We start from the raw sequence: 24,921 nt of genomic DNA, 5'->3' as shown, positions 1-24,921 counted from the left end.
TGGTGGGTCACACACCTCAGGTAAGGGGCGAGGTTGAGAAGCTGGGGCCTTCATGGTCATTTCCAACATGATAGAGATTGAGCCAACAATGTTGGCATCACGAACTTGTTAGCTGTGGTAACTGACCCCCCTTTGTAGCAGAGGGGTTCAATCCCTTGAACAGAGCAAGCTTGAGAATTCAACACTAAAATCAATCTGTACGGACGCGCTGGAGACCTGAAACATCAATATAGAGATTGCTGAAGAGGCTAAACATGTCTGGCTGCATCTCTGAAGGGAGAGGGAGAAAGAGACAGAGAGTTCACCTTTCAATCCAGTGATTTCTGCGGGAAAGTTCCTTCAGAACAGACCATTTTGATGAAGGGTCACTTGACAAAGGCACTTCACAAAGTTCCTGATCAATGTAACTTTGTGATGTTAGTTCAGAAGGAACAGCTCAGACCTAACATTTCGGTGTGCCTTTGTTCTGTATCTGTTCTCCCATGTTGCCCGCCCTCCGAATACAATACCTTACACAGCCTTAAACCTGTTTGTCAACTTTCAGCAGAAGCAGCCTCAGGGCATTGAACACAGACTGAATTACTCAGTGACACTTGGATCAGGTGAAGTTCTCAAGTAAACAGATGGTGGGGAAATTCAGCACAATTCAGCAGGTAGCAACGCTGAAGAGAGAAAGGAACAATTCGCATTCCAAGTGACTCTTCCTCAAAACGGTCTGTTCTGAAGGAACTTTCCCGCAGAAATCACTGGATTGAAAGGTGAACTCTCTCTCTGTCTCTTTCTCCGTCTCCCTTCCAAGATGCTGCCGGACATGCTGAGCTTCTTCAGCAATCTCTGTTTTGATGTTTCAGGTCTCTAGTGCGTCCGTACATATTGATTTTAGTGTTGAATTCTCCAGTTTACTCTATTAAAGGGATTGAATCCCTCTGCTACAAAGGGGGGTCAGTTACCACAGCTAACAGGTTCGTGATGCCAATATTGTTGGTTCGATCTCTATCATGTCTGAAATGACCATGAAGGCCCCAGCTTCTCAACCTTGCCCCTCACCTGAGGTGTGTGACCCACCAGTCCTCTCTCTCTGACAAGACAGCAGCTCTCGGGTCCTCCTGGTCTATAATAACTTCCCAACTTTAAAAAGGGCACTCCAGTAAGAGAGCTCTTTGCATGGTTCAGGTCAAACTCCTGGAGCTCCCTCCCTAACATCACTGTGGGACACCCAAGGACTGCAGCAAGAGAGTACACCCCACCCCCACCTTCCAGGCAACTATTAGAGGGGGTGGGAATCACACACAAGCCACATTTGAAAATAAGTTTTATAACAGGGTGACGGTGGATGGTCACTAACTCTGTTTCTTTACCTCTGTTGAAATCAGCGTAATGAAGAAGCTCAGGGTCAGTTGAAAATGACAGAGGGTCAGTACTGAGGGAGCACCATACTGTCAGAGGGTCAGCACAGAGGGAGTGCCACACTGTCAGAGGGTCAGTACAGAGAGAGTGCTGCACTGTCAGATGGTCAGTACAGAGAGAGTGCTACACTGTCAGCTGGTCAGTATTGAGGCACTGCTGGACTGTCAGAGGTGCAGGACCGAGCCAGAGGGTTAGTACTGAGGGAGTGCTACACTGTCAATGGGTCAGTACTGAGGGACCACCGCGATGTGAGGGGGTCAGTACTGAGGGATCACCACGCTGTGAGGGGGTCAGTACTGAGGGATCACCGCGCTGTGAGGGGGTCAGTACTGAGGGATCACAGCACTCTGAGGGGATTAGTACTGAGTGATCACCGCACTGTGAGGGGGTCAGTACTGAGGGATCACCGCGCTGTGAGGGGGTCAGTACTGAGGGATCACCGCGCTGTGAGGGGGTCAGTACTGAGGGATCACCGCACTGTGAGGGGATTAGTACTGAGGGATCACCGCACTGTGAGGGGGTCAGTACTGAGGGAGCACCACACTATGTGTCAGACAGTCAGTACTGAGTGATTGCTGCATTGCCAGAGGGTCAGTACTGAGAGAGTGATGCACACTCAAAGGGTCATTACTGAGGGAGCGCTACACAGTCAGTGTGTCAGTTCTGTGGGAGTGTTGTTACAGAGGGTCAGGACTGAGGGAGTGCTGGACTATCAGAAGTGCAGGACTGAGGCAGTGCCGCACTTTCAGAATGTCAGTACTGAGGGAGTTCTGCTCTGTCAGAGGGTCAGTACTGAGAAAATGCCACGTTATCGGAGGGTCAGTACCGAGGGAGTGCTGCACTGTAGAAATGTCAGTGCTGAGGGAATGCTATTGTGTCAGAATTTCATTTCTGAGGTGTGCTGCAGTGTCAAAGGATCAGTGCTGAGGGATTGCAGCACTGTCAGAGTGTCAGTACTGAGGGATTGCAGCACCGTCAGGGGCCAAGGGGCTGTTGCAGTGTCAGAGGGTCAGTTCTGAGGGAGTATTGAATGATCAGAGGATGCGCCTGTCTTAAAGTCAGTATGAAGGTGCGCCACACTGTGGGAGGGTCAGTGTACGTGCAATGCCTCACTGTCAGTACAGAGGGTCAGTACAGAGGGAGTGCTGCAGTGTCATAGGAACAGTACTGAGGGAGTCTCACTGTCAGAGGGCCAATACCAAGGGAGTGCTGCACTGTCAGAGGGTCAGTACTGAGGGAGTGCTGCACTGTCAGAGGGTCAGTACTGAGGGAGTGCTGCACTGTCAGAGGATACTACTGCGGGAGTGCTGCGCTATCAGGGGGTCAGTAATGGGAATAGCTGCAATGTCAGAGGGTCAATCTGGGGGCAGTGCTGCACTGTGAGAAGGTCAGTACTGAGGGAGTGCTGCACTGACAGAGGATCATGACTGAGGGAGCGCTGCACTGACAGAGGATCATTACTGAGGGAGCGCTGCACTGACAGAGGATCATTACTGAGGGAGTGCTACACTGTCAGCGCATCAGTCTGGGGGATACCTGCATTGTAAGAGAGTCAGGACTGATTGAGTGCCACACTATCAGATGGGCTGAATGGCCTAATTTCTGCTCCCATGTCTTGTGGCCTAAGAGGAATATCTGAAATTGTTCAGTATATTTCTGCCTCTGCTTCCTACATACCCTGCTCAGCAATGATTCCCACGTTCAGATTCCAGAGACTGTGTTCAAACAGACCGTCTTCATTTGGTTACCACCCTCTTTTCCCAGTGTTGGGGTTTCTGTTTCGTGTGACTGACCTGCCAGCTCAAAGGGATATTTTCATGCTGCAGGGCTGAGGTTTATTCCTCAGCTTCTGTGTGCTCATCCCAAATGAATCCCACTGTCCCACACTCATCACAGTCGTGTGTTCCTTATTTCTGAGTTTCCCAATGCTAATCCACATCCAGACTGACATCCCACACTCCTCCAAATCGTATCACAGGCTAATTGCCTGGGAGAAAGGAATGCTAAGAGGGGAAATAGAATTCTGAATGGACCTTACAGTGACATTAAGGGTGAATTGATAATGACAGAAACACAGTGAGAATTTGTGCATGGACCCAGAGGCTACAGTGAATGGATTCATTTTGTCAATGCTCATTGGGACAGGGTTGGTATGAAATCGTGAAGATGCTCTGTGATACAATTAAATGAATGAGCATATATATAGAGAGAGATGGTTCTGAGTGGTCTGGTCTTCTTACAACCCAATAAATCTCCAAAGACAATGGAAATGTATCTCAGTTTACCGAATGAGGTGATGGAGGAAGTAGCAGGTACACTTGCAAACATTTTCAAATCCCCTCTGGCCACAAGAGAGGTGTCGTCGGACTGACCATGTGGTACTGTTATTCAAGAAGGAGCATGGGATATACCAGGCAGCTACAGGCCAGTCAGGCTAATACCGTGGGTGGGACGTCTGTTGGAAGCAATTTTGGGAGATAGAATTAATCAGCATTTAAAGAGACTGGAGTTCATGAAGAACAGTCAGAATGGTTGTGTTAAGGGGAGGTCAGGTCTGACCAATGGGATTGCACTTTTTAAGGAGGTGACCAGGTGTGTAAAAAGGGGCAACACTTTCCTGTCGCCTGCTTGGAGGTCAGTAAGGCTTTTATCAGGATCCATACTGGAAACTATAGTGAACATAAAACCTCAAGATCCAAGGAATTTGGCGCAGAATGCTGAGTGGCAAGAAGTAGACAGTGATGGCCCAATTAGAAATCTCTGTCTGTTCATGTCTCACTGTTGGTGTCTTGCTGATGTGGTTGATAGAAAAGATTTAGATTTGAATGGTGGAGGGTTAATCATTGGGTTCATGAATGATATGAAGATTGGTTGCGTGATAAATACTGAGGAGGATAGCCTTAGATTACAGAACGATGGAGATGACCTTGTCAGATGGACCGATCAGTGGCAACGGGTGAGGTGCCTGAAGTCTGGAGGGTGATTAATGATGGGCCATTATTGAAGTAAGGCTACAAGGAACAGCCATTGAACTATGGAGCTGTGAGCCTGATGGCAGTGGTGGGTAAGCTGTTGGAGAGCATTCTGAGTGACAATTTACATGGATTTGGAAAAGTAAGAATTGATTAGGGATGGTCAGCATGGCTTGTGGAAATGGTTTATCCAACTTGATAGAGGTTTTGAAGGGTTGACTGAAAAGATAGATGAGAAAGTTTCACATGGGAGACTGGTTAGTAAAAGGTTAGATGACATGACATCCAGGGAGAGAGAACAGCACGGTGCCGCAGTGGTTAGCACTGCTTCCTCACAGCACCAAGGATGCAACTTTGATTCTAGCTCCCAGCCACTGTCTGTGTGGAGTTTACACATTCTCCCTGAATCTGTGGGTTTCCTCTGGGTGTTCCGGTTTCTACCCACAATCCAAATATGTGCTGGTTAGGTGGGGTGGCCATGGGAAATGCAACATTACAGGGATAGAATAGAGAGTGTGAGTGTAGGTGGGATGCTTTTCAGACGGCCGATGTGGACCTGATGGGCCGAATGGCCTGATTTTACACTGTAGGAATTCAATGATTAATCAAGAGACCCAATAATGTTCTGAGGATCAGGGCTCCAATCTTGGACTGCGGTGGATGTCGGTCCTTACAATCTGAAGGGGTTTGTGGATAAATGCAGTCTGAGAGTTGGGCTGGGCTGTGTTCTGAGGTGTTAAGGGTGTGAATATTTTGTGGAGGTACTGTATGAGGGGCATTGTGGGTATACACAATAGAGTGGTGCTTTCTGAGGTATGAGGGAGCACTGTCTGGTGGTACAAGGTGCAGAATGTAGGAAGGTACAGATACACTTCCCTGATCATTCCCTCAGGGTCCGCAAGGCACACTGGTGTCGCAATTTGGGATGGAGGCCACGTCCATTTTAGAAGATTCAGATCTTTTTGAACAAACATTGAAAGATAACATCACCATGTGTCTTAAACATGGATTGGAGGAAAACTGTTGCCAATGTATGGTCACTTGTCGCTTGGAGACTCTCTAGAAAAGCAGGCACCCAAACAGACCAACGCTGTCGATGCAAGACGTGGTGCACAGGAAGATCCAACAAGTCATTTGCAGTTGCTGTCTGTCTCCCTACAGCAGTCATCATGCGAGATCAGGGTTTAGTCCTAGGAGAAGTAATCTCTCCATCGAACCTTCCTCCATGTTTGTACAGTAATCGTGGTTGTGTGTGTGTATCTCTGTGTGTGAGAGAGAGACAGAGAGCGAGTGTCTGTCTGTGTGTGAGAGAGAGAGTGCATGTGTGTGTATCTCTGTGTGTCTGTGTGTGTGAGAGAGGGATTATGTGTTTATGTATGTGTCTGTCTGAGTGTGTGTTTGTGTGCGTGTGTGTGTGTGAGAGAGGAATGTGTGTGTGTGTTTGAGGAAGTCAGAGTGTGTGTTTGAAAGAGAGTGTGTGTTTGTATGTATGTGTGTGAGAGGAATGTGTGTGTGTGAGAGAGAGGAATGTGTGTGTATATGTTTGAGAGTGTGTGTTTGGGAGAGTGAGTGTCTGTGAGAGTGTGTGTGTGTGTGTGTGTGTGTGTGTGTGTGTCTGTGTGTGTGTGTGTGTGTGTCTGTGTGTGTGTCTGTGTGTGTCTGTGACACAAAGGAGACACAAAGGTGCAAAATCCTAGAGAGGGGGCAGCTGCAAAGTCTGATCCCACCGATCTCACTGCTTCCCACTCCCATGAGAGCTCTTATGTATATTTCTGTGTACCCAGCTGTCTCTCCCACATTTTCCCTTCACTCCCTATCTCACAACATCCTTCATATCTCTGCCCTGTTGACATTACCCTGCAGATTCCCTTCCTCCAACACTCTGCCCCATTGTCACCCCATCATGTTTTTCAGGAAGGTTTAATCATTCAATCTTCCCCAAAACCAACACCTCGCTCATCTCTCTCTGCATCTTTCTCTCAGCTCTGGGGGATCTTGCCTTTCTTGTCTGTAAATCATTCTCATTGCATCACAGCAGCCCCCCCCACCCCCACCCCTCAACTCTCTCAGCTCTATGCTGCTGCTGCAACTCCCCTCTCTCTCTCTCTCTCTGTCCTATATCTCTCCCTGGGATTTCTCTCTTGCTGTCTATTTGAACTTCACTCCCTGTCTTTGCCTCCCCTTTTCCCCCTCAAATCTGTCTGACATTGTATTTCTCTTCCTAGGGTTTTACTATCTCTCTCTCCTTTTCTCTCTCTGCCTCTCTCCTGCTCTTTTTCAGTTCTTCTCACTTTCTCTCCCACCCTCTGCCTGCCTGTCTTTCTCGTGTTCTCTCCCTCCCTCTCACTGTCTGTCTACCCATCTCTCTTTCTCTCTTGTCGTTTCTCTCCCTCTGTCTCCCTAGACCCCTGTCCCAGTGATTGGGAAAGGGACATTGGGAAGAGTTTGTCTCTGTCTCGCTGGATGTTGTACAGTTAATGCAGGGGATCAACCTTTTCCTGGTCTCTCCCGAATGTTACCTCGACTGTGGGGAGGGGGTTAGTGTAAGGGACATAAAAGGACTTTTCTCATTGAGTCTGAAATGAAGAAAAAGAGAAGGGAAGGGTGACAAAAAGAGAAAGAGAGAGATGGAGAGAGTGGTGATGGAGAAATTGAGGAGAGAGAGAGATGGGGAGTGAGAAACAGGGAGAGGAAGAAGGACACATATGGACGGAGAAGGACAGTGTGTGTGGCTGGGGAATGGTTGCAGAGTGGGATCTTTCTGTGCATGACAGCAGTCAGTCAAAAGTTGTGTTCGTCTCTGCACCATGTCCTCCAGCCCAGGAGCTGTGGGTCTACATGGGAAGGGGGAGATTGGGAGACAAGGGGGGAGTGGGACAGCCAGAGACGGGGGACTGTTTGATGGGGTTTTGGGGTTGGTGGAGAAAGGAGGGGCTGCTGTGAGAGAGAGAGAGATTGAGGGAGGGACAGCATGAGACGCAAAGTCTGAGACAGGATGGAGAAGAGGTGTTCAAAGTTTGGGAGAAGATTTGTAGCTCGGGTGCTCGTTGTTGTGGTTCTGTTCGCCAAGCTAGGAATTTGTGTTACACACGTTTCGTCCCCTGTCACATCGACCTGGACCCAATATACCGGCTACTGCAGCGGACAGCTGGAACTGACAACCGGAAGCAGCAGAGACAGGCCACTATACATGTCAGAGGAAACATCACAGAAGCGCTTCACAGGAGGCTCCCAAACACTGAGGATGTCACCTAGACAGGGGATGAAACGTCTGTAACACAAATTCCCAACTCGGTGAACAGAACCATAACACGGAGAAGAGGTTTCCACAGAAAGGATAGTCAGTGAGGCCATTCAGGGGACAATCCTGAGGATCCTGAACAGGACCAGGATCATTTAATGGGGGAGGGGGGGAATGGGCAGAAAGGACTCCATCTGTGATACAAGCCTTCTATAATTCTGGGACTGGGATCTTGCTGTGCATTAAAACAGCCACAGGCCAGTCAGTCAACCCAAACTCATTTACCTGTGTGAGAAAGTGAGGACTGCAGATGCTGGAAAGTCAGAGTTACAAAGTGAGGAGCTGGGGAAGCCCAGCGGGTCAGCCAGGAGAGTCGATGGTTCTGGCCTGACCTGCTTGGCTTTTCCAGCTCCGCACTTTTCCACTCAACTCCCTCTGCCCCAGGGAGTGGGGCTCACAGCAATGTTGGGGGGACAGCAAAATATTTGAGGGGGGGGGGCACAGTTGGTGAGGCAATTATTTGGGAGGGAAGGCATTTGGGAAAGGGGATAAATTTGGGAGGACAGTGAAAATGAGGGGCATAGTATTTTTGAGGGGGTACAAAATTGGATGAGATCTTTTAGGTCTGAAATAGCGAAAAACAGAAAGGGAGAGTGAGAAAAAGAGACATAGAGATGGAGAGAGTGGGGATGGAGAAGGGGATCGGAGAAAGATAGGCAGAGAGAGACAAGGAGAGGGAGAGAGTGAGAGAAAGAGTGTGTATGTGAGAGAGAGAGAGAGACAGACAGAAGGACAGAGAGAGAGGGGACAGAGAGAGGGAGAGAAGGGGAAGTCAGACTAAGACTAAGGAGTTAAACCATGGACAGACTGAAGGGGTGACACTTGTTATTCCAGTTGGTTCCAACTCTCTCTCTCAATTGATTTTCACATTCCCTCTCTCCCATGCCCCTGGGGTTTGCTTCAGCCTGTCTCTCTCTCTCTCTCCCTCTCTCTCTGGTTCTGCCTCTGGGTCTGTGAAACTGTTTTCTCTTGCCCTCTCTCTCTCTGGATGGTCAGATGGTCTCTGTCTCTTGCCATGCTGGTCTCCTCAGAAGGTCTTCAGAGATTCAGGCAATCAGTCTGCAGATAAACCCTGTTTTTGTTCATTTCTAGATGGTTTTCCGGAACTTTCTATCGTTCCGGCCAATTAGGAGAATCTGTTAATAGTTTGAAGCATTGCCAATCATTGGGATGGCTTGTTGCTGTTAGTTTCTTTGTGTAGCAGGAGCCGGTGCCTTCCTGTCTGGGCCCTCATTTGTTTGGTAGATACGTCTGTCCAGAATAACTGTTACCTTTTACATTATGCAGTGTTTGCGCTGTGCCTGGTGTGCGGGTTTTGTGATTTGGGAGATTTCCTTGGCCAATACACCTTGGCTGTCTCTCTGTGTTTTAACCAGGAGTTTGTGACATCTCCCCCAACTCATCCACTTGAAAGGAAAGAAAAGAAGCTTATGCAATAAATTACAAACCTAATTTTAAAAGCTGGTTATGCTTGTTGTCAGAGTAGCCAGCTGTCTGTGCAAAAGCCATTGTGTACATTTTCCAAACCGATGGTCTTATCGCTTCACTTGGAGGTCCCCACTGATGATGCTACCCAGCCAGGTAACGAAACGTCTGGATATCAAATCTATCACCGAGCAAACCTACACCCTAAGTCTCAGAGCTGATAAGTGATATCATAAAATCTTGAGAGAACAGAATTAGACCGTTCGGCCCATTGAGTCCACAATGACCCTCTGAAGCGAATCCAACTCAGACCCACTCCCCCCAAAATATCCCTGAAACCCTGTATTTCCTATGGCTATTCCAGCTAGCCCGAATATCCCTTGACAAAATGGGCAATTTAATATGGCCAATCTGTCGTAATGGCAACTTCAGACAGGCAATCAATACTGGCCCAGCCAGGAACACTCAAACACTGCAAATGAATGAAACTAAGGTGATCACCCGGGGAGTTCCATCTACCTTCCAGTCCCTGGGGGTGTATCCAAGCATTATTCACCATGATCGTACCCATCTGTTACAGCCTGCAATCCTAACCACCGGTATCCCGAGATATATCAAGGTGAGTGCGGTAAGGACCACAGCCAATGTGAGAGGAGCCGAATTCTTGGATAACAGGCTATGGGAATGTCATGGTATGACCTGTTCCTTCCCATTTACGTAAGTATGGTCCCTGTCAATGTTCCCTCTATCTCTACAGTAAGTGGGAGGTAATCATGATAGCCCATCCAAATATCTTTTTTATACAACTCCGATAATTTGGACTTCATCCTACCTTTGGTCAATTGGGTTAAATAGAATCTCTCATACCAAGCCCAGGTGTTCCACCGAGAGTGTCCTTACAGCTGTTATTAACCCAGCCCTTGGTGAGCTGCTGTCACTGACAGTGAGAGAACTTGGTGTGGGTGTTCTCCTGGAACAAATATTTATTCTGTTTGTCACTAACCCGGGATGGGACTTTCCCTTGGCTGGCCTGCCTGAGCTCCTCCCTCAGCTGTTCCATCATCCCGTTACTGCACAGGGTGTGGTTTTACTGCTCACCATAATCTCTGATTGGGCCGTGGATGATCTGGTTAATCGTGTTGGCCTGACCCTCCAGTTTGGTCACTAAGTGATGGTTAGCCTGATTTTCCACGAATTGTCCCATGGTCTCCTCTGGGTTTTCTGTATTCAGTCTTTCTCAGGCTCATTAGAGAGTTGTTGGGTCAGGATCCTGAGTTTATTCTCCAAATTAGCCAAGTCAGCGTACTGACCTGTAACACTCCTGCCCTGGGGGTGGACTCGTATACTGTGGCTAAATCATTAAGGAGTTCCCTTTTCTTTTGTCTGTTAATTACTTTTCTGCGTTCTGTGTTTTCCCTCAATTTTCCCTGTCCTTTGTCCCATTATCATGTGGTCAGTTGGGAACATGATTATTTTAATGGGGAAGGACACCACTCTGATTACTGTATCCCTGATACATTCATTATGATTAGTGTCAGGTTGTGATAAATGTTCGTGAACAAGGAATTCCCTGTGAGTTTAATGCCCAGTCCATTGCGAGAGCCTCGTATGTGTGGGACAAGCTGGAGGAGGAGCCTTCCCTCCTGGTCACAGCCCGTTTTTAATTTTGTTTCTGAGGAATCCTCCCTGGTGGACTTCCTGGGATATTACTGTCCGAAAATGACCCCGAGTCCAGGCAGGGATCTTGGTATCCTACTACCATGCACCCATTCTCGGGGAAACCCTAACAATCGCTTCTGATCCCTGAGCTCCTGTAACACAATGTGGAAATCCCTAAAGTCTATTTCATATTCAGCAATTAATTAGCAGAGAACCCAAGCCTCATTACGGGCACGATTTTGGGTCGAATCCCAGGTGTCCCTCCTCCTTTCTGAGACATGGGAGACAAAGGGTCGGGCCCAGTTTCTCATCGCTAAGAGAGGTGCAGGTCATATCCCCAAAAATCCAGACAAATTGGAACTAGAGTCTCTGGGTGAAGTTGACAGGGGGGAGGGGGGAGCATTCCCCTGGTTGTTGTTCTGCAGTTATGTAGCGCCTCTGCAGGATATGCCTTATCCTGCCCTCGAGCAGTGAGGATCACTGTCTTCATCTCATCATGGATACCCCTCCCTAGCTGTTGGCCCTCAGGGAGGGCTGAATGGCCTGCTGGACTAAGGCACATGGCGATTCATTTGGTTTGCTCCTCAGCGTCCACTCTGTGTATGACAGACTGTCAGTCAGTATCTGTGACAGAGACGGGACCTTTTTGGTGCTGCCCACCAGCTGGGTGCCTGGAATGGCTGTTGTGTACGGAGTGAGACCAAAAGCTGTTTTACACTGGGTAATCACATGATTCATGGAATCTGAGTTCGGCTGTGGGTCAGGGCTGGGGGCAAAAGGTGCAGTTACCTGGGAGACAGGCAGTGGGAGTCCCCATCTGTGAGTGGGTGTGGATGTGTCAGTGTGGAGCCTGTCAGTATCTCCCTGGGGAGGTAGAACCCCAAAGGCACACATTATCCCATTCTGGGAGGAGTCCTGGTTCCCTAGGGATTGTATTTGCTCCTGACACCTCCTACTAGGGCCTGATGTGTGTTGTTCCGTGTTGTAGGTGTACAGGACCCATGCAGCTGCTTGGAACTCCCTACACTGTCCTTCCAGATTGTCAATGTAACCTGAGGCTGCCTCCCCATCCCCAGAGACCCTCCTTTCACTGGATTGGGCTCTTCCCAATTGGAACTGGAGTAGTCCCATGTGGGTGAGATTTTCCTGCAACGTTCTGTCCTGCTCAATGTGTCAGAGACCTAGCTCTGTCACAGCCTGTAGGTTTCCCTGGGGTGACCGGATCCCAGATGTCTTATCCCAGCCGGGGGTCCTCTAGGCTATCGGCAGTGGAGTGAGCTTTCCAGCTTCCTTCCCCAGCTTCTCTATGGGCATCTCACCACAACTCCTGTACCAGGAATCCTTCACTGCAAGGCCAGGCTGGCTTCCTGCCAAATTCTACAGGACTGTTTCACATTTGTACCAGCTCGTGTTCATGTTGCTTTGGCCGCTTCTGGATGATGGGACACTTAGGTATGTTCATAGAATTCTACAGCATGGAGACAGGCTCTTTGGCCCAAACTGGTCCATCCACACTAACCCCGTTTCCCTGCACTTGGCCCATATCCTTCCAATACGTTCCTCTCCATGTATTTGTCCAAGTGCATTTTAAATGTTCTTAAATGTATCCTCCTCGACCACATGCACTGGTAGTTCATTCCGTATGTGTACCACCCTCTGGGTAAAAGTGTTGTCCCTCAGGTTCCCTTTTAATCTTCCCCTTTCACCTTAAACTGATCCCCTTTCATCCTTGATTCCCCAAGTCTTGGATAAAGACTGAGTGCATTCACCCTATCCATGCCTCCCATGATCTTATACACCTCTATAAGGACACCCCCTCAGTCTCCTACACACTAAAGAAAATGTCCTTGCTTGTTCAACCTCTCTCTATATCTGTCTAGTTGAGTTCTGGCAACATCCGTGTAAGTTTCTTCAGCACTCTTTCCAGTTTAATAACATCCTTCCTATAGCAAGGTGGGTAAAACTGAACACAATACTCCAAGTGCGGCCTCACCAAAACCCTGCACAACGACAACAGACCTTCTCAACTTCGATATTCCATGCCCTGACTGGTGAAGGGCCCAGTGTGCCAAAAGCCTTCTTCCCTGTCTCCCTGAGTTCAGAGAGCCGTGCTCCTGGTATCCAAGGTCCCTCTTTTCCACGACACTCGTTCATGCCCTACCGTTCACCATGAAACCCCTGTCTTGATGTGACTTTCCAAAATGCAAGATCTCGCCCTTGTCTGTATTAAACTCCATTTGCCATTTCTCAGCCCAATTCCCCAGCTGATCAAGTCCCTGTTGCAATTGTTGAGAACCTTCCTCACTTATTTTAGTGTAATCTAAAAACTTACTAATCATGCCTTAAACATCCTCGTCCAAATCATTGATATAGACAACAAACAGCAATGGGCCTAGCACTGACCAACTCAGTGGCACAATGGATCAGTGGTTAGCACTGCTGCCTTATAGCACTGTCGATCTGGGTTCAATTCCAACCTCACAGGATGGTCTGTGTGGGTTAGATCCTGTTAGGGTTAGATTGCCTACAGTATGGAAACAGTCCATTTGGCCCAACAAGCCACACCGACCTGCTGAAGAGTAACCCCCCCAGAATCATTCTCCCCACCAATGTTTACACTTGACAAATGCACCGAGCACTGTGGGCAATTTAGCCTGGCCAATTCATCTGACCTGCACATTTTTGGAATGGAGAGGAAACCAGAGCACCCAAAGGAAACCCACGCAGACACAGGGAGAATGTGCAAACGCCACACAGTCACCCGAGGCTGGGGTCGAACCTGGGTACCTGGCGCTGTGAGACTTCAGTGTCAACCACTGAGCCACCATGCCACACCAACTGAGTTTGTACATTCTCCCCATGTTTGCGTGGAATTCCTCTGGGTGCACCGGTTTCCTCCCACAATCCAAAGATGTGCAGGTCACGTAAATTGGCCATTCTCAATTGCCAAGAATGTTAATGGATGTGTAAGTAAGTTGCATTACTCAGGGGTAAATGTAGAGTAATAAAGTAGGGAAATGGGTTTGAGTGAAATAATCTTCAGAGGGCCAGTAGCTAACAGTGAGGCAAAAAGATCAGCAGGGACCCCACAAGTACTTCCCTCATCTCTTGAGGTGCTGTTGGATATGTTTGGTCAGGTCCAGGAGATTTATCCACCTTCATACATTCTAATGCATTCAACACATCCTCTCCTGTGATATGGTCTGACCCCAAGAGATCATCACTAACTTTCCCAAGTTCCCAGGCCTTCATGTCCTTCTCCACAGTCAACACAGAGGGGAAATAACTCCTGTGATTCTGCAACACATGTCCACTTTGGTCCTTGAAGGGTCCTATTTTCTCTCTAGTTATTCTTTTTTCCTTGGGAGGGGGAGATTGCAGTGTTGGGTAGGGATCAGTCAGGGAGGGGGAGATTGCAGTATTGGTCGGGATCAGTCAGGGAGGGGGAGATTGCAGTGTTGGGTAGGGATCAGTCAGGGAGCGGGAGATTGCAGTATTGGTCGGGATCAGTCAGGGAGGGGGAGATTGCAGTGTTGGGTAGGGATCAGTCAGGGAGGGGGTGATTGCAGTGTTGGGTAGGGATCAGTCAGGGAGGGGGAGATTACAGTGTTGGGTAGGGATCAGTCAGGGAGGGGGAGATTACAGTGTTGGGTAGGGATCAGTCAGGGAGGGGGTGAGTGCAGTGTTGGGTAGGGATCAGTCAGGGAGGGGGTGAGTGCAGTGTTGTGTCGGGATCAGTCAGGGAGGGGGTGATTACAGTGTTGGGTAGGGATCAGTCAGGGAGGGGGTGATTGCAGGGTTGGGGAGGGATCAGTCAGTGAGGGGGAGATTGCAGTGTTGGGTAGGGATCAGTCAGGGAGGGGGAGACTGCAGGGTTGGGTTGGGATCAGTCAGGGAGGAGGAGATTGCAGTGTTGGGTAGGGATCTGTCAGGGAGGGGGTGATTGCAGTGTTGGGTAGGGATCAGTCAGGGAGGGGGAGCTTGCAGTGTTGGGTAGGGATCAGTCAGGGAGGGGGTAATTGCAGTGTTGGGTAGGGATCAGTCAGGGAGGGGTAGATTGCAGTGTTGGGTAGGGATCAGTCAGAGAGGGGGAGATTGCAGTGTTGGTTAGGGATCAGTCAGGGAGGGGGAGCTTGCAGTGTTGGGTAAGGATCAGTCAGGGAGGGGGAGCTTGCAGTGTTGGGTAGGGATCAGTCCGGGAGGGGGTGAGTGCAGTGTTGGGTAAGGATCAGTCAGGGAGGGGGTGAGTGCAGTGTTGGGTAGGGATCAGTCAGGGAGGGGGAGATTGCAGTGTTGTGTAAGGATCAGTCAGGGAGGGGGGAGATTGCAGTGTTGGGTAGGGATCAGTCAGGGAGGGGGGAGATTGCAGTGTTGGGTAGGGATCAGTCAGGGAGGGGGGAGATTGCAGTGTTGGGGAGGGATCAGTCAGGGAGGGGGAGATTACAGTGTTGGGTAGGGATCAGTCAGGGAGGGGGAGATTACAGTGTTGGGTAGGGATCAGTCAGGGAGGGGGTGAGTGCAGTGTTGGGTAGGGATCAGTCAGGGAGGGGGTGAGTGCAGTGTTGGGTAGGGATCAGTCAGGGAGGGGGTGAGTGCAGTGTTGTGTAGGGATCAGTCAGGGAGGGGGAGATTACAGTGTTGGGTAGGGATCAGTCAGGGAGGGGGAGATTACAGTGTTGGGTAGGGATCAGTCAGGGAGGGGGTGAGTGCAGTGTTGGGTAAGGATCACTCAGGGAGGGGGTGAGTGCAGTGTTGGGTAGGGATCAGTCAGGGAGGGGGAGATTACAGTGTTGGGTAGGGATCAGTCAGGGAGGGGGTGATTACAGTGTTGGGTAGGGATCAGTCAGGGAGGGGGAGATTACAGTGTTGGGGAGGGATCAGTCAGGGAGGGGGTGAGTGCAGTGTTGGGTAGGGATCAGTCAGGGAGGGGGTGATTGCAGTGTTGGGTAGGGATCAGTCAGGGAGGGGGTGATTACAGTGTTGTGTAGGGATCAGTCAGGGAGGGGGAGATTGCAGTGTTGGGGAGGGATCAGTCAGGGAGGGGGAGATTACAGTGTTAGGTAGGGATCAGTCAGGGAGGGGGAGATTCCAGTGTTGGGTAGGGATCAATCAGGGAGGGGGAGATTGCAGTGTTGGGGAGGGATCAGTCAGGGAGGGGGAGATTACAGTGTTGGGTAGGGATCAGTCAGGGAGGGGGAGATTACAGTGTTGGGTAGGGATCAGTCAGGGAGGGGGTGAGTGCAGTGTTGGGTAGGGATCACTCAGGGAGGGGGTGAGTGCAGTGTTGTGTCGGGATCAGTCAGGGAGGGGGAGATTACAGTGTTGGGTAGGGATCAGTCAGGGAGGGGGTGAGTGCAGTGTTGGGTAGGGATCAGTCAGGGAGGGGGTGATTGCAGTGTTGGGTAGGGATCAGTCAGGGAGGGGGGAGATTGCAGTGTTGGGTAGGGATCAGTCAGGGAGGGGGGAGATTGCAGTGTTGGGTAGGGATCAGTCAGGGAGGGGGTGAGTGCAGTGTTGGGTAAGGATCAGTCAGGGAGGGGGGAGATTGCAGTGTTGGGGAGGGATCAGTCAGGGAGGCGGAGATTACAGTGTTGGGTAGGGATCAGTCAGGGAGGGGGAGATTACAGTGTTGGGTAGGGATCAGTCAGGGAGGGGGAGATTACAGTGTTGGGTAGGGATTAGTCAGGGAGGGGGAGATTGCAGTGTTGGTTAGGGATCAGTCAGGGAGGGGGTGAGTGCAGTGTTGGGTAGGGATCAGTCAGGGAGGGGGTGAGTGCAGTGTTGGGTAGGGATCAGTCAGGGAGGGGGGAGATTGCAGTGTTGGGGAGGGATCAGTCAGGGAGGGGGAGATTACAGTGTTGGGTAGGGATCAGTCAGGGAGGGGGTGAGTGCAGTGTTGGGTAGGGATCAGTCAGGGAGGGGGTGAGTGCAGTGTTGGGTAGGGATCAGTCAGGGAGGGGGTGAGTGCAGTGTTGTGTAGGGATCAGTCTGGGAGGGGGAGATTACAGTGTTGGGTAGGGATCAGTCAGGGAGGGGGAGATTGCAGTGTTGGGTAGGGATCAGTCAGGGAGGGGGTGAGTGCAGTGTTGGGTAGGGATCAGTCAGGGAGGGGGTGATTACAGTGTTGGGGAGGGATCAGTCAGGGAGGGGGTGATTACAGTGTTGGGTAGGGATCAGTCAGGGAGGGGGAGATTACAGTGTTGGGTAGGGATCACTCAGGGAGGGGGTGAGTGCAGTGTTGGGTAGGGATCAGTCAGGGAGGGGGAGATTACAGTGTTGGGTAGGGATCAGTCAGGGAGGGGGTGATTACAGTGTTGGGTAGGGATCAGTCAGGGAGGGGGTGAGTCCAGTGTTGTGTCGGGATCAGTCAGGGAGGGGGAGATTACAGTGTTGGGTAGGGATCAGTCAGGGAGGGGGTGATTGCAGTGTTGGGTAGGGATCGGTCAGGGAGGGGGTGAGTGCAGTGTTGGGTAGGGATCGGTCAGGGAGGGGGTGATTACAGTGTTGGATAGGGATCAGTCAGGGAGGGGGTGAGTGCAGTGTTGTGTCGGGATCAGTCAGGGAGGGGGAGATTACAGTGTTGGGTAGGGATCAGTCAGGGAGGGGGTGAGTGCAGTGTTGGGTAGGGATCAGTCAGGGAGGGGGTGATTGCAGTGTTGGGTAGGGATCAGTCAGGGAGGGGGTGAGTGCAGTGTTGGGTAGGGATCAGTCAGGGAGGGGGTGAGTGCAGTGTTGGGTAAGGATCAGTCAGGGAGGGGGAGATTGCAGTGTTGGGTAGGGATCAGTCAGGGAGGGGGTGATTACAGTGTTGGGTAGGGATCAGTCAGGGAGGGGGAGATTGCAGTGTTGGGTAGGGATCAGTCAGGGAGGGGGTGATTACAGTGTTGGGTAGGGATCAGTCAGGGAGGGGGAGATTACAGTGTTGGGTAGGGATCAGTCAGGGAGGGGGAGAGTGCAGTGTTGGGTAGGGATCAGTCAGGGAGGGGGAGATTACAGTGTTGGGTAAGGATCAGTCAGGGAGGGGGAGATTACAGTGTTGGGTAGGGATCAGTCAGGGAGGGGGTGACTACAGTGTTGGGTAGGGATCAGTCAGGGAGGGGGAGATTGCAGTGTTGGGTAAGGATCAGTCAGGGAGGGGGAGATTGCAGTGTTGGGTAGGGATCAGTCAGGGAGGGGGTGAGTGCAGTGTTGGGTAGGGATCAATCAGGGAGAGGGTGATTGCAGTGTTGGGTAGGGATCAGTCAGGGAGGGGGAGCTTGCAGTGTTGGGGAGGGATCAGTCATGGAGGGGGAGATTACAGTGTTAGGTAGGGATCAGTCAGGGAGGGGGAGATTGCAGTGTTGGGTAGGGATCAGTCAGGGAGGGGGAGATTACAGTGTTGGGTAGGGATCAGTCAGGGAGGGGGTGATTGCAGTGTTGGGGAGGGATCAGTCAGGGAGGGGGAGATTACAGTGTTGGGGAGGGATCAGTCAGGGAGGGGGAGATTGCAGTGTTGGGTAGGGATCAGTCAGGGAGGGGGAGATTACAGTGTTGGGGAGGGATCAGTCAGGGAGGGGGTGAGTGCAGTGTTGGGGAGGGATCAGTCAGGGAGGGGGAGATTGCAGTGTTGGGGAGGGATCAGTCAGGGAGGGGGATAGTGCAGTGTTGGGTAGGGATCAGTCAGGGAGGGGGAGATTGCAGTGTTGGGGAGGGATCAGTCAGGGAGGGGGTGATTGCAGTGTTGGGGAGGGATCAGTCAGGGAGGGGGAGATTGCAGTGTTGGGGAGGGATCAGTCAGGGAGGGGGTGATTGCAGTGTTGGGTAGGGATCAGTCAGGGAGTGGGAGATTGCAGTGTTGGGTAGGGATCAGTCAGGGAGGGGGTGATTGCAGTGTCGGGTAGGGATCATTTAGGGAGGGGGAGATTGCAGTGTTGGGGAGGGATCAGTCAGGGAGGGGGTGATTGCAGTGTTGGGTAGGGATCAGTCAGGGAGGGGGTGATTGCAGTGTCGGGTAGGGATCAGTCAGTGAGGGGGATATTGCAGTGTTGAGTAGGGATCAGTCTGGGGGAGGGGTGACTGCAGTTTCGGTGAAACTGGTTTTTTGGTGACAGTACAGATGGATGTACAGTCTGTATCTGGAACTGTAACCAACGAATCCACATTGTTCCAAAGCCAATAGAGTGTATGTTGGCTGCAAGATAGAAAGTGCTTTTTGAATTTAAGCACAGCCTCACCTGCCATCTGAGAGATGAGCTGTTCCAAAATAGATAAATGTTCTTGAGGTTTGGCTGCTGTTTTGACCACAATTCCAATTTACCCAATTAGTTTAAGTTGTGCCCAGGATACCAGCAACCACTGGCATTTGGTTTGATTGTTTTGACACCTTGATACTGATTCTAAGAGTTTATTTAGTCGTGGGTGTTATATAAACCCGGTATTTTGAAAGTATGAGGGAGAGCAACTGCCATCGAATAGCGAGCAAATCCTGCTGAGTCCGAGAGCGAAATGGCCATCTCACATCTTCCTCTCAAAGAAATTAGAAAACAATTTTAACCAAAGTACCTTTTCATGTAAAACCTTCAAACAGTGAAAAAAACGAAACAAGATTGCCCAGCGAGATCAGCAGCCAGAGGATTGAATTCAGAGGAACCTGTTTGGTCTTGAGATTAAGTTAAAGCAATGCTTAATAAGTGTCGAGTTTAATAATTGGAACAGTGTACTTTTGTGGTGTTGGAGTCAGATACTAAGTAGGTAAAAGAAGACGACTTGGATTTGTGAACAGTTGTTGTTTAGTGTTTAGTATTAGAGCTAAGAAAATGATTATAATTTTCTTAATGTATTGGAATTTTAGAGTTCTCTGTCCCTTTTACTTTAACAGATTACAGAGTGAACCAAGACTCTCTGGGTGTTTGGTTTAATTAACAGAGACGTTCGACCTCTGCATCGTAACCAATGGCAGGAAATTTCTGATGAGACTGCAATGGATAAGCAGCCCAAAGAAACTGAAAGCTTGATGCTGAAAAATCGAGGCCAGCCATTTCTTTGGTGAGTGGGTTCTAATAATATTATGTAATCACCTGCCACGATTTCTCACTTCACAACAGCTCATAGGTCGCTATTTGGGACATTAGTATAGGGTTGGTTGACATGGAATATTGACAGATTAACTCGTCTGTTTAACTGGCTCAGTACCCATTGAAGAATTTGATTTTTGATGGACACTTAGAGGGTTCCAAGCTGATAGGACTTACCCAGTAGGAAATTTCACTTTCCTGGACAATTCCTTTGGATTATGCTAAGATGGGGAATCTGCTGGTTCCCAGCTCAAACCTGCCTCTACACTGGGATAAAGATTCTCTGTCGGATGTGATGGAATATGCTCCACTTTCCTGTATGAATGCAGCTCCAATAAACACTCAAGAAATTTGACACCATCCAGGACAAAGCAACCTGCTTGATTGACACCCCACCCACAAATATCCACTCCCTCCACCAAAGATACTCAGGAGCAGCAGTGTGGACCACCTACAAATGCAGTGCAGATATTCACCAAAGATTCTCAGACAGCACCTTACAAACCCACAGCCATTTCCATTTAGGACAATGGCAACAAATACATGGGAACACCACCTAGTGTAAATTGCCTTGCAAGCTTCTCACCATCTTGAAGAGGAAATATATCCCTGTGTCAAATTCCTAGAATTCCTTCCCTAACAACGCTATGGGTTGACCTACATGGACAATAGCGGTTCAAGAAGGCAGTTCACCACCAACTTCTCAAGGGGCAACTAGGGATGGGTAATAAATACTGGGCCTGGCAGTGATGCCAACATCCCATGAATGAATTTGAAAAATTGTTTCATGTCGGGAACAACAGGACCCTCCTGTGGCTTCACTAAGGAGTTTTATATATTCATTATGCAAGGAATTTGTGTAAGTCGTTCCTTTGCTGTGTTAGTGATCTTCACTCTGAACCGAGATAATGTTGCTGCAAAAATAAACTTGTTTGTGCACCAACTTAGGGTCTGCAGCATATAACCAAGTTTTGTGAAGTTATGCAGGAAAAGTGAGTCATCTTCAGGATGGACTCCTTGACTAACATAATGTAAGAAACTTAAAACACAGATGAACAACAGGAGGATGAAGCTCCAAGAGATGGTGAGGAGCAAAATCACAGACTTCCTCCTGCTCTCCATCTCTGGGTCTCTGTGCTGTAGATACAGCACAGTATGCAGTTTTGTTGCCCACAGTCATTATTGCTGGGACACCCTGTGCAGTATCTGCAGGAACAGGATGAGGGAGGAGTTCAGACAGGCCAGCCAAGGGAAAGCACCACAGCAAATTTGTGACAAATAGTGTAAACATTTGTTCCAGGAGAAGACCCACCCCAATATCTCTCACTGTCAGTTTAAATTACATTCCCTATAATATGGAAACAGGCTCTTCAGCCCAACAAGTCCATACCGGCCCTCTGAAAAGGAACCCACTCAGACCCATTTCCCTACCCTATATTTACCCCTGCCAAAGCACCTAACACTATGAACAATTTAGCATGGCCAATTCACCGAACCTGCACATCCTTGGCCTGTGGGTGGAAACCCATGCAGACACGGGGAGAATGTGCAAACTCCACACAGACAGTCGTCCAAGGCTGGAAATGAACCCATGTCCCTGGTGCTGTGAGGCAGCAATGCTGACCACTGAGCCACCATCCACCCCAATTACAGCAGCTCACCAAGGTCTGGTTTAATGGCAACTGCAAGGGCACTCTCAGTGATAGGGGCTCCAATTATCCCAAGTTATGAAGTTAGGATGATGTCCAAATTAACGGAATTATATTTTTACAAATGTATTTAGATGGCTTATCATATCGTCCTCCCAGATAATGTGGAGATAGGGGGGACATTGACAGGGACCACCCTTAAGTAAATGTGAGGGAACAGGCCATGCCATCACATGCCCATAGCCTGTCATCCATGAATTCGGCTCCTCTCACATCCAGCTGTGATCCTAACTACACTCCCCATGAAATATCTCGGGATAGTGGTGGTTATGATTGTAGTTTGGAAAAGGCACCTATCCCCACACATGGGTATGATCCTGATGAATACAGACAAGGGCCTATAAGGTAGATCGAACTCCCAGTGTTATTATCACTTTATTCGTATCCATTAATGGGATGTGGGCATCACTGGCTGGGCCAGTGTTTATTACTCATCCCTAGTTGCCCTTTGGGAAGGATGGAGAATGACAATAAGAGTGACATCAGTGATACCTCCATTGTTGGAAGCCCATCTTGTTCACTCAATCCCCTTCCTCCAGGAAAGCCCTTCATGTACCCCTGGAACCTGGGCCATTAGGGATGAGGAATAAATGCTGACCTCGGCAGTAATGCACACATTCAGTGTGTATGAAGAATCACATTTCAATCAGTGAGTGAAATGCTCTTGTTTGAAGAGGGCAGGTCCTACTCTAGAGAACAGAATAACAGCTCTGAGATATATTTTCACACATGGAATAAACTGGCTCGATGCAGCATTGGTTGAAATTATTTGTGATCTCGTGATGGGGCTCGCGGTATTTGTGTGGGCAGCATTATTGCTGGGAGATTCCAGGTTCTGTTTTTTGCTATTTCATTATGATATACTAAACAACAACGCTCCTTCATAATTGGGATTAAACTTGTTATTGTAATGAGTTTGTTCATTGTCAGAGTTTTGACACAAAGCTGAGCAATGCTGTCGTGTCAATCTCCCAAAGGAGCTTTCAGACAGTATAAGGCACCATCTCTGGGAATACATCAGCCCAGAGTTTCAAACAAGGAGCTTGTCAGCTGCCTGAAGGGACAGATCACCTCACATGGAAACATGCATTGACCAACTCAGCAGGTGGAGAAGGTGTCCTACACCATCCTTGTTATTATTGGTGTTCTTGGTGTGGCATAAAGACATTTTGGACTTACTTTAATCTGCTGCTGATCTGCTCTCTGGTTTTACCTTTTGAACAACAACGTCACCATCTCATTGACTGGTCAGCCATATCCAGACCCCAGAACAGTGATAACAATCCAGTGAGCAGCGTTCATGGTACAATTTTCCATTGACGGAGACTCTCAAAGTCACTGCTGCTGCAGAATGTCCTGACTTAAGTATTCTCTCCTCTGTTCTGGTTTCGTATATTCTGAAGGTATGAAGAGAAATCATGCAACTTAGTTCTGAAGAAGGGTCTCCGGACATGAAACATTTACTCTACTTACTCTCTCACAGATGCTTGCCAGACCTGCTGAACAATTTCTGTTTTTTGATATACAAACGAAGCCTGTGTTCACAAGGATCTTGAAGGTTAAGGGCTGATCTGAGTGAGGTCCTCCAAGACATTAACAGAAAAAGATAAATGATTTCCATTGGCTGGCAATTCTCTACCGAGGAGACACAGTCTGAGAATGAGAGCCAGAGCGTTCAGGAGGAATGTTCGGATGCACATCTACACACAAAGGGTGGGAGAGGTTTGGAACTCTCTTCCACAAACGACAGTGGATACTGGAACTGTTAGTCAGTTTAAATGAGGAAGTTTTTTTAACAAAGGAACTGAAGGATACACGTATTTTGATTTGTGAAGCTACATCCATCTACCATGCCACCCAGAAATGTTCTCGTTCTCACAGTCTCTGATTAGAGAATTCAAGTCTTGACAGATTGCCCTCCTGGTCTCTGTACGTTGAGGTGTTTGTCATGTACAGATGTGTAGATTTAGAGTGTAAATATCACCACAGTGCAAACACACCCTTGTTGTCACTAAGGGAGCCCTAAATGCTCTGATATACTACACTTAGTCATAGAGATGTACAGTATGGAAACAAGCCCTTCGGTCCACCTCATTCATGCCAACCAGATATCCTAACCTAATCTAGTCTCTATTGCCAACACCTGGCCTGTATCCCTCTAAACTTTACTATTCATATACCCGTCCAGATGCCTTTTAAATGCTGTAATTGTACCAATCTCCACTACTTCCTCTGGTAGCTCATTCCATACACACACCATCCTCTATGTGAAAAAGTTGTCTCCTTTGGTCCATTTTATATCTTTCCCTCTTACTCTAAGCCTATGCCCTCCAATTTGGGACTCTCTCACCCCAGGGAAAAGACTTCGTCCGATCCATGCCCCTCGTGATTTTATGAAACTTGAGTAGTCTCCAACACTCCAGGGAAAACAGCCCCAGACTATTTCAGCCTCTTCCTATAGCTCAAATCCTCCACCCTGGCAATATTTTTGTAAATATTTTCTGAACCCTTTCAAGGTTCACAACATTCTTCGTTTGGAAGGAGACCAGAATTGCACGTGGCCTAACCAATGTCCTGTACAGTCACAACATGACCTCCTAATTCTGATACTCAATCATCTGACCAATGAAGGAAAGCATGCCAAATGTCTTCTTCATTATCCTATCTGCCTGCAACTCTACTTACAAAGAACTATGAACCTGCACTCCAATGTCTCTTTGTTCAGCAACTCACCCTTACCTTTAAGTGGATATGACGTGCTCTGATTTGCTTTTCCAAAATGCAGTACCTCGTATTTATCTAAATTAAACTCCAACAGCCACTGCTAGGCCCATTGGCCCATTTGATCAAGATCCCAATGTACTCTGAGGAAACTTTCTTCACTGTCCACTGCACCTCCAATTTTGTTGCCACCTGCAAACTTACTAACTATACCTCCTACGTTTGCATCCAAATCATTTATATAAATGATGAAAGGTAGTGAACTCAACACCGATCCTTGGAGCACACCACTGGGCATAGGCCTCCAGTCTGAAAAGCAACCTTACACCACTACCTCTTGCCTTCGAGACAATTCAAATGGCTAATTCTCCCTGTATTACATATGATGTAACCTTGCTAACCAGTATTCCATGGGGAACCTTGTCAAGCACCTTACAGAAGTCCATACGGATCCCGTTCACCGCTCTGCCCTCATCAATCCTCTTTGTTACTTCTTCAAAAAAATCAGTCAAGTTCGTGTGACATGATTTCCCACAGAAAAAAACCATTGCTACTTTAAAATTAATCAAATTTTGGTCACGGAAGAATGGGGACCACACAACAATCAACAGACAGGAGGGTTCCCTCCCAGTCCAGGACATTCAGCCTCTGACCTTCGGGTGACCATCCTCCAA

The 24,921-nt window shown here is 48.8% G+C and overlaps 1 long non-coding RNA gene across 2 annotated transcripts in view; it reads left to right on the top strand.

Annotated features, from left to right (window-relative positions):
* The first annotated feature begins 577 nt into the window (after positions 1–577).
* Positions 578–24,921, top strand: part of LOC140470164 (uncharacterized) — a 149,022-nt gene continuing 124,678 nt past the window's right edge. Inside the window, exons 1-3 of one of the 2 annotated variants that reach the window (XR_011956456.1) lie at positions 578–758; positions 19,622–19,788; positions 23,010–24,859. This is a non-coding gene — a long non-coding RNA (uncharacterized lncRNA). Of the gene's footprint in view, positions 759–19,621; positions 19,789–23,009; positions 24,860–24,921 lie in introns of those variants that run through there. The other variant, XR_011956455.1, reaches the window with a different exon arrangement.

This window comes from Chiloscyllium punctatum, chromosome 50 (genome assembly GCF_047496795.1).
Source record: "Chiloscyllium punctatum isolate Juve2018m chromosome 50, sChiPun1.3, whole genome shotgun sequence".
Taxonomy (NCBI): domain Eukaryota; kingdom Metazoa; phylum Chordata; class Chondrichthyes; order Orectolobiformes; family Hemiscylliidae; genus Chiloscyllium; species Chiloscyllium punctatum.
Note: the sequence above shows the minus strand (reverse complement) of the source record. Positions and strands in the feature narration are given on the sequence as shown.